Source organism: Saccoglossus kowalevskii, chromosome 1 (assembly GCF_978046115.1).
Source record: "Saccoglossus kowalevskii chromosome 1, keSacKowa6.1, whole genome shotgun sequence".
NCBI lineage: Eukaryota > Metazoa > Hemichordata > Enteropneusta > Harrimaniidae > Saccoglossus > Saccoglossus kowalevskii.
Window position 1 is genome coordinate 13671272 of NC_140641.1, and position 11034 is coordinate 13682305.

The following is an 11034-nucleotide window of genomic DNA, read 5'->3' on the forward strand; positions in this document are numbered from 1 at the left end:
CAACAATTTACCCCACAGTGTTGCTTCAGCACTGAAACTATGCGATGAATCATATTTTTCAAACATATTTTTTACACGTTTTTTTATGTCTCAGAAAATTTACTATATTTTTAGTGGGTTCATAAAAAGGAGATGTAGTCATTGCAGTCTATTGAGACCGCTGATAAACTGCCACTATATGCATATTATTTTACCGCCCTCTAAAAACAGATTTACAGTGAACCAACAAATTTACATACTGTAAGAAACTTGGTAGTATGCCATTGTTTAGTGCATTTAATTTGTTTGATGCAATCATTGTGCCAGCTATTTCTTATGGTAGCGATATGGGGGTACAAAAATTCGGAAATCGAGAGGGTACAGACAACATTTTGCAGATATCTACTTAGCGTGAATAGTTGTACTAACAATGTAGCGATGTTGAATGAATGTGGAAGGCTGCCAATATGCTGTGGCGTTGTATCTCATATTGGTTAAAATTACTTGAAGTAAAAAATAGCTGGAACCCAAAAACATATTATATAATGCTTAAACGATTAGACAAGACTGGCAGACTTACTTGAGAAACCCACATAAAAATCTCCTGTTCAAATGTGTTTTTGGCATTGTCTGGTTTGAAAAACAAGTTGGAGATACCGCACATTTCTTAGAGATATTTACTCAAAGAATAAAAAAAATGTTGTCAGCAAGAATGGCATGCCTCAATTTCACAATCATCCAGGCTGTGTGTACTTTCGGAAAAATCAAAGTAGTATTATTACCTGGGAGATTCATTGGCAAGCAATTATAGACTAAACTATATACTGACGAGTTTTCGTTGTTTTGGCCATAAACATAATGTTGAATTAGGCAGATACACAAAAATACAGTTAGATCTATAAATTTTTAGTTTTTGCATTGATACGTTTGAATTTAGCAGGTAAAAAATGAAATTCACTTTGTTTTTATATGTCCATTTTATAATGATCTAAAGGCTGATCTTTTATCAATAACACTATGCAATTATGCAAATACTGACAGCCATTCGCTACACAAACTGCCACACGATATATCATTTAGCTTTGTATCTTTTAAACGTTTTCAGGCGACGAGATGAATATGAATCCAGCTTAACCTAGTACCATATGTTTACATGGATGTTGTATTGTTTTTAAAACGTGTTATGCTCTTTTCTATCCATTACATTTTGTGCGATGGGCTGAGGCTCTGTACAGAAATACAATCCAAAATTGAGCTTCAAATGGTTGCCATACTTCAAGTTATTATCCTCGAAACGTGCCACAATAATTGTTCTGCCGACTAACAAAAATCTATATACTACCCGAATGAAATGATAAGTCACATAAGGTGATGCAACAGCCCATGACTCTCCGGAAGTGGCGGCACGAAATTTTACGGGGGAGGGGTCTGCTCACCATCCCTCGGGCCGAAGGCGCGACCTTACTGGGGGGGTCCAGGGGCATGCTCCCCTTGAAAATTTTGAAATCTAAATCCTCCGAAACGCTATTTCCTTCATTTTGAGGGACAAATTTCGTAGACATAAAGGGTTTCAGCTTGATTTTTGGGGGGGGGGCCTGCCGCCGCCACTGCGCTCAGTCACGGTGATACTACGTTATATGTAAGTGTATAAACTGAATAACAATGGCACTAACTTACGAGGAACACCAGATTGCTCAAAATACATGTAAATGTATAACGTACCAACCAGTAATAATAGTGGTTAGGAAGGCATTTAGTGAAAACAACTTAACAATTAAATTCTTTAAAAAATGTCTGGAAAGTGTAGAATACTACCCACCAGCCTTGGGAATAATTAAATCGATTCTCAGTGTTAGATTCAGATGGAAACGGGTGTCCCGTTATTTATAAGTTGAGCAAAGGAAACGGCGTACGCGTATTAAAATGACAATTTTATCGCAAGAACAAACAAGGACTAAATCGTGACCGCCAAACGAGAGTGAACATACAAATGCATACAATTTTATTTATGTTTTTACCAAATCACAAATCGCGATTACAATAAAACGCCATATAAATAATTTCTCTCATAAATACCAAGCGTCATTCACGATTACATGTATTCCAATGAAAAGACTATATATCGAACGGTGTCAGATATATTTTGTAAATAACTCGTTTAAGTTTATAATCTCAAAAAAATACCCAGGGTGGAAAAATAATCCATGTAGTACTAGACATTAGTACACATACTTGTTAAACCAACAAACTTATCTTAGATCAGCAACATCGAAAAACATCTCCGTTGGCAGAGTCCTCTTCTTTCATCCCTCCCAATCTTCCGCTATGTAAGTTGGAGGAGATTCTGGTTTTAATTCATCCGTGCTTCTACCATCGGCAACGGCGACTTCATACAGAGGAGGAGGTGGGACATTGTCATATTTCCTCGGTGGAGTATACGATGGCGGGGATATGGGTAACCCGATTGGCGCTGAAGCAATGTCGGTTGCTGTGAACTGTGCATGTATTGAATTGCGCCCACTATCGACACGTGTTGACGTCCCACAAAAATTGTGTACTCTCCTTTCTTCTATTTGTCCATTTCGAATGATAAATAGCGTTAGCTCGTGTTCTTCAGCGCCCTCTATGTTATCAGGATCACTTCTCACTGCGACATCATCATTCAAGTAAAATAATAATACCACGTGTTATTTGCATAACATTTACTACCTTATAAAATATGCATATTTTGGTTTGATGATACACTGTCAAGTGATCAACAAGATAATTATGGATTTTAGTTCAATCTATAATACAATCAGTTTCTAAATACATGTATGTATATTATCGATAAGAAGGCAATTCATAATATATATCTAGTGACTCCTACATTGAATAAAAACAATTACTCAAGGGTTCCATGTTGTATTTGCAGTTACGGCCAAACCATTTTGATTATAGGGGTTTCAGGTGATATCACTTGATATACACTATTTGGGAGAATTCACAAATATTATCAAAATCAGAATGAAACAACTGTACATAACATACGTCTTCTAATAATAGCCTAACCTTAGTTGGTTAGATATGAATCGACAGATTACAATACAAGCGTAAATTTTATCCAACCACGTACAATGTTTCGGAAACAACTATTGTCTCACATTCACCACAAATTGTCACTAGAGGGCGTATGTCAAACAAGTCAACCGAATGCAGGGACTTTTTTCAATGCAAGATTGTATTTATAAGAGCAATTGAAAAGGAAATTGTCCTCCTCCTTGCTATCTCATAAAACCAATGAAATAAACTGCGATATACTTACAATCTCGTCTCTGTCGTTTCGCAATATAACAGTGCACAGCAGAAACACAAGATGCCACGAAGATTATTAGAATGAATATTTTGAATGACAGAAGCGTAAGGGTACGTGTTATGTCGGCGTCTGACTTGATTGACTTGAATAAATGTTCTGCAAATATATTGTATTGTTTTGCTGAGTTGTATTGTAAAGAACTATATAATATTATGCTAAATTGTATTGCATTTTTTTTTTTACTAAAGTCTAAATTACGCCTCTATCCATAGTGGAATAATTTCAAGAGACATCATTACCGATTGTTCATATTCATCAGTCGCCATCGGTTACATAAGGAATGTGCATGCTGTCATGAATCTTATAAGAAAATATAAATACGCTTACACGTAATCTAACATCGTACAAATACGTCATGATGACGTAACTTTGTTACGTGTTACATCTTGACAGCCAACAATGATTTCTAAGAAACTCAAATATTCCCGTTCGAAGTTTGAGCATTTCCGCTTCGCAGCTCTTATCTGCATTATGACATAACACGTTTTAGACTTACCTTCGGTCTTATCGGAAGTGGAGTTTGTATTCCTATGTGAGTCAGCATGATAGCACTTGGTGACGTCACATACACAAATAAGAATAACACATGTTAAAATATCTTGTCGCATGGTGAATACGGGACTGACGTGATAGAAATAATGTCGGTATCTGTAGTATCGAATAAAACACAAGAGTAAGAGAACTTGGAAAGATTTTTCAGTGTACATCACCCCTTACCCTAACTCTAAGCCTAACTCTCCAGCCCCCAATTCAGTTACATATGTGCCTCTAGATAACTATATTGTGTCCTCAAGAGGGGCATATACAATTAACTTGAGGGGCGATAGAGGGTAGTGGTCGAGTTAGGAATAGAGGTTAGGTACATTGGAAAGTCTTTCAAGATTTTAAGCAACGTCACTTTCATAACACGGGCATTATCTTCGTTCGTGTTTTCTGGTTGGTCAGGGAATGGATTGAAAATTAATTAGCTCCCACAGTTTTTCTTGAAGTTTTCACATTATTTTCACGACGTCTCTACGAACAAAGGGACTTCTGGGCTTATTTTTAAAGCTTTTCATTCTCGGACACTGACATTCGAAGTGTGAAATACTGACGGCACACATCCTGCTTGACAACTTCGTAATATGAAAACAAAACATACTATATATACGCTTGGACGCCCATTTGTTAATAAATAACTGATACACGTTGTGTGAAAGTTTCACTTGAAATAAACAAGAATTGCGAGAGTTATTTAGATTTGAACTTCCCGGGTAAACCATGGAACTATAAACCCAGGTTTATAGTTCCATGGGTAAACTGAAAAACACAAGTGGAGATACTAGTAATGGATAATTTGCATAACCATTCACTCAGTAAGAAGTTTGCTAATACTCATAATTAAAATGGCTGTAACAGTTCCAAATCGAAACCTGCTATCGTTTTGTAAACAACTGCAGTGCATAATATGGAGATCCCGTCATTACTTTTTTTCACCATGTTTCTTTTTGACCAATTACATTCTTGCTAAATCTTGCTAAGCATTCAAAAGAGAGAATGTTTGTACCTGTTTTCTATATTTTAAAATCATCTTTTGAGTATGTTCCACTATTCACAATGCTGCGAAATTTTAACAGTATATATCCAAGACTGTTTGGATAATAAAAAGCAAAAAAGGAAAAAAATATCACTCCTAAGTGCCCACGGACCTGCATCTATATCTTAAGCCACTACAGGGCAATAGTGAAGTTAAGCCACTATAGTCAATATTGAAGTAGTGCCACAAACCTGCATCTATACCTAAAAGCGGAAGATTCATCACCTGCGCACGCGTGGGAATTGAGTCCCAAGCGACGATAACAACACACGCTAAAAACGCAAAGATTCATGGGTAGACGCTTGTTTGTAAACAATGACACGCCATTGTCATCTGACGCATGCGCAAGTGACGACTCCCCCGCTTTAAAGCGCGGTGGTCGTCGCGCAGCGAGTGTTCGAATTTCATGAAAATAAACAACGTAGTTTACTCGCGTTGTATACGTCGCTATGAGTCCCATATCGAACAGAACGCGGCGCGACGACTACCGCCCTTTAAAGTTTTAAAAATAAACATAAAACATCTGATTCATAGACTTACAATGATCAACATGCAGTATTCAGATGCAATATATGGACAAAAACACGTGATTTGGGTCGATACTCTACACTGTAGACCAAATCATATTATGATTTATCTGCTTTTGGAAGTCGATTGGTATCAGTGCAATGCAGTCATGTTATCAAAAGATAACAGGACAGTGCTTGAGGTCAATGTACGAGCACATACATACACGTCTTACCATAATAATTTTACCATACCTACCCCTTTACTAAAATTTCTATGTTAAGTAACAGGATACTTTTATTTAATTCAACTTCAATTAAACTCAATTACAATGCAATTCAACATATAATCGCGTTTTAATTCAAGTTTAATTACAATTATTTTAATACAAATTGAATCTCCCCCCTTTACTAAGCTAAGCTACGCAAACTTTTAAATTCGATTAAATATTAATATAAATTATAAAAATAGTGAGGGTCGTCACTTGATAGGTGTAAAGTTACGTACACTCACGTGTGTGTGTGCGTGTGTTTTTTGTGTGGTGTATGTCTTCGTTTAAAGCGGGGAAGTCGTTACCTACGCATGCGTCAGGTGGCCATAGCGTGTAATTGTTTATTAACAAACGTCCACCCACGAACCTTTGCGTGTAATGTTATCATTGTTTAAATAATAAACTCCACTATTATTGTGCACATCTCCGGCCTTGCCCTGTTATTTAAACAATAACGAACAGCGCGTCGTTCTCATTGCCCTATAGATAAGGCTGATTGAGTATGGAATGGGGGATGCCTGGCATTCATGTTTAAGCCAGTCGGCATTATTATAAAGCAAAAAATGGTGTGGACAGTTCATCGCAAAGTATATTTTTGAAATGGCTTGCCAAAACTTGTCTAGTGAAATGTTCAGGGCGTGGGCACGCACCCTTCGCGTTCACAATTCAATTATGAGTAAACTGTAGAGTTCGTAAGTTTGAACAGATATGGACTAAAAGGTGGAAACAGTGATATTCAGTAACATTTGGGAAATTGGTCGCGTATTTGTGTGTGAGAGAGTACACGCCCATAGCTTTCCAAATTAGTTGTACACACATTTGTAATAAGGTCAATTAGTGTAATCGTTACGGAGACCGTAGTGAAGTACAATGAAGTATTTTTCGTAACTTGGAGAAATAAAACAAAATATGAAGACAACAACGATATATTGACACTACGTGCATATCACGTGATAAAAACATAACATATACCAACCATTTAAGCCGAAGCAACCGCATGGGAACCATATGTCAGAATGACGCAGATTCTGCTAACGTAGCATCAACTCTTATAAACTTCTCGGTGTACAAGCACACTGTCTACATTACATTGGTCGATTGAACACCGCAATATATGGCCTACATCATAAATAGGCAATTGGCACATGACAGTAGGACACATATTATTATATACAATCCAACTTTATACATACTCCAGTTTGATAAGACACGGAGATAACATGGTTTATTTTTGTATTATCTGAAGTACGCGTCCTAGTGTCATTCCGAGTCTGTGTTCATGCATTCTCATCTAAGCTGATTGACAAGTCCGATTTTGCTTATAGATTCGGACAAACACGTTAAACATTGCGAATCGTGACATAAATACGCTATATTCAGTTTAATTTGCATTGAACATGATTTATAACCGATGCGTGACAAAACATATACCGAACTGCGTGTACCTTGCGCCTATTTTAAAGGTCATTGAATATATAGGATAAAACCCTCCTACTCGGACTTTTCTCGGATGTAAAGTCCGATCCCAAAATGGCCAGCAGCCAGAACCAAGGGGGATTCGCACAGAGTTCTGGGTAAATCAAGTGCGCATACTCATTTTCAGCCAATCAGGCGTGCCATAACAGCGAGTATTTCCTTGATTTACCCAGAACTCTGTGCGAATCCCCCTTGATTCTGGCTGCTGGCCATTTTCGTTCATGAAATCGTCGGATATCATCAGAAAACGCAGGATTTGTGCAGTTTTGAATAAAACCGAGTTAGCGATTATGAACAATGGTTATAAACGTAACACCTGACCCCCTCTGCACTTTTTGTTTCGCATTTTAAGGTAAGAAATCGACATTTGAAACCGACAGGGTGTCGATTTACTAGGTGCCGTGTTTCACAACTTGTTTATTTATATACGTATAGCGGATGATTTAAAAAAAAAAAAATAGTATTTATTGATTTTCAGCCCCCAAGTGACTGTGGCGTGAATGCAGTAAACGTTCATGTGAGCGTTCGGTATTTGTGGTTATTAATTTGCATAATACATTAAGGAAGGTGGGTCGTATACCACGATCTGCATAATGATTAACTTTGCGAATATTCATGATCTGACATGAACAATCATAGATGAAACAGCTGAAAGGTATCGAGTTCCAGATAGCTCAATCCAGGAGGGAGGGGGGTGGGGGGTCACTGGCCTTTAAGTAGAGATGTGCTGCGGCCGGAAAGTAAAACCCCAGACCTCATCATAGACCATTTTCACCTCAAAAACCATACCCCATTATAGTGATTTTGTATATCCCATTAGATCCCAAAGGGCGGCACGTCCCCATAATGTGATTTGCGTTAAGTGACCCCCCCCCCGGGAGCTCAATGAACAGGTGTCTGTCAGATCTATCTAAGATATATGTTTAACATTTATTGAATAATATTTTCGAATACATGTATTGTAGGTTATCTGTTATCAACACAACATCCTCTGAAGCAGAACGTAAAATTGCAAAAATCAGACGCGAGCTACAGTGAGAAGCAACTCCCACTTTTTTGTTAGGCCTTAATCACATAACCTGCAGCTAACAATTTTGTCCACTGATCCAAGATCTTAGACGCGATATGATATCTAGAACCCACAAGAGCTGCGAATTGTGAAAAGGCAAGGAACAGGTAGAACGAATTGCGCATGCTCCATGCATGTGACACGATTACCAGTAAACTACTACTAGTTTTGACTCCACAAGCCGGCTTAAACAACAAAACACACGAGTATTAATTATGTGGTGACGTTACCGTGCACAGAAATTTATTCGCACGAAATATATTAAAATATAAGCATAAGCTATGTATGGAATTAAATCCACAACACAAAATTAACATACGTGAAAGAAAACAAGGCCTTCTTGCATCTTATTTTACTTAACGTGCCGAGGTAGTTACAATGTGACCACGCGTAAAATGGCAACCACTTGTACAATTATTGAACAACATCCTTCTGTGTGCCCTCCATGAAGCTACGCCCTCTATGGACTGTTAAAACAGCAAAACAAAACAGCTACACTGCGTGTGAGATCAGTGCCAAAAACATTTCTCTTAGCATTTTACCATTATGTTCACATTTTTATTTTATTTTACCATTTTTTTTCATTGTGTTAGCATTTTTACATTATTTCATCATTATGGTCACATTTTTATATTATTTTATCACTAGTTCACATTATTTTTTAAATTTGTTAGCATTTTTACATTATTTCATCATTTTGTTCACATTTATATATTATTTTGTTATTATGTTTTCAATATGTTAGCATTATTTGACATGTTTATTTAAATTTGGGAACAAGATTGTCATTGTCTTTGTTGAATCCGCTATGTGATAATGAGAAACGCATTAGGAACTGTGTAAATGTTTGTGGAGATAAGATGACGCATCCTGTTTCAGGGGCCCAGCGTCACGTGACTTTGATTGACAGCAGTTAATTATTCAATCTTAGAAGCGCGTCCCTTTCCCCGTTTCGTGTTTTTGAATTTTATCCGCCAAAATCTCAACTCTTACACTATTTATTGTCACATAAATCCACTTTGGCACGACATAATCGACCTGTAAGTTTGAGAAAACACGTTTTTACCGGAGCTGTTTACTACAGCGTGATAAGCGGGGAAATAATCCCTATTGTTTAGAAGCGTATTTTTAATATACCAAGTCCTTTAACTATGATAATTTATGCATGGTGAACAAACTCCCTAGATGAGCGTAGGCGAGAGTACATGCGTGTAGTTGTCATGAGTTTGAAACTACGCGTTTGTGGCCTAAATATATCTTGTATTTATAGCATAAACATAAGCTTTATTTTATCTGCTGACAATTATTTATAGCAAGTTTACAAAACAAGTCGAAGCTTATTATAATAGATAGATTAGGTGGTATTATACACACACGTGGCGGGGAAAATGTCGTCTGCGCCAGGTATTGTGTTGTCTCCGTCGGCAAAAGTGACCACATATGGGAAGCATGTCAAGCTTTGTGCGATACACGTTGTCACAGCAAGGTGTTTCAGCGACCGATGCTGAAACAGTGTCACGATCGCCGCTGCCGGTTGAAACCAATACCGGTCAGAATGTTCAAGTTGGTTCAAATGGGAGCTCCTCGTCGCGTCCGGTTCATACACTCTCCGCACGGCGTTCTCATTCAAGACAACAGACATTCAAGACTACTACACAGCTTAGAACTTTTCTACTTCAACCAGTTAGCCAAGCTCTCATTGAGAAGAGAACAATGTATGATACTGTGTATGTAACACATTAGGGTGATATATGATTCAAAACTAATAAACCTATAAAAATGCACACGATACCACGATGATAGTTTTGGGCAATCAGGGACTGCCAGCTTTATTAGTCCCCGCTCGAAGTCCGTCCATCCGTCCGTCCAGAGTCATACTTCAGAACCTCGTGGACCAAATCTGCTCATTCTTTGCATGTGCCTAGTACTTTATCTGGGACATATGCACATGCAGTGGTTTACTGATTCAATCCAATAGTTCTGACTGGCAGCCATTTTGTTTTTCGAAAATGTGGTATCTTACATGCTTTGTCATTTTTTGTTCGAATTTGGTACATACATTATACATCTTAGGATACTGTCATACATGTTTATAATGATTCGTTTTGTGATCTGATCAAAGATGGCTGACTGGCAGCCATCGTGTTTTTTGAAAATATGATATGCATGCTTTGTCAGTTTTTGTTCAAATTTGGTACGTACATTATACATATTAGGAAATATGTCTATGACAATTTGTTTTATGATCGGATCAAAGATGGACGACTGGCAGCCATTATGTTTTTTGAAGATGTGATATGTTATGCAAGCTTTGTCAGTTTTTGTTAAAATTTGGTTCATGCATTGTACCTTTTAGATTAAATGTCCACAAAATTGTTTTTTCACAATCGGATTAAAGATAGCTGACTGGTGGCCATCTTGATTTTTGGCCATACAACTATATCACCAAAGCTTTTAGACCATTTTCATTCATGTTTGGCACATACATCATAAATATATAGGAATACATGTTCATATCAGTTTGTTCAATAATCGGACCAAAGATGGCCGACTGGCACCCATCTTGTTTTTTGAAAAATGTGATTTCTTCGATAGGATTTGCCGTTTTTTGTTCAAATTTGATACAAACATTGTTTAAACATTGTTTATGTTTGGATACATGACCTTGGTGATTTATTTCGTGATCAAATCCAAAATGACCAACTGGCAGCCATCTTGTTTTTTTCAAAATGTATTGTTGACATGTTTTTTATCTCTTCAAGTTATGCATTTTATGATACATGTCCATGACAATTAGTTTC

General features: G+C 37.3%; 1 long non-coding RNA gene across 1 annotated transcript; it reads right to left on the reverse strand.

Moving 5' to 3' along the window:
* Nucleotides 1-2559: 2559 nt before the first annotated feature.
* On the reverse strand, nt 2560-3344 carry LOC144354088 (uncharacterized). The gene is made up of 2 exons (XR_013420942.2): nt 3284-3344; nt 2560-2626 (listed from the first exon to the last, which is right to left on the reverse strand). It is a non-coding gene; the product is annotated as an uncharacterized LOC144354088 (long non-coding RNA).
* Between the last annotated feature and the right edge of the window lie 7690 nt (nt 3345-11034).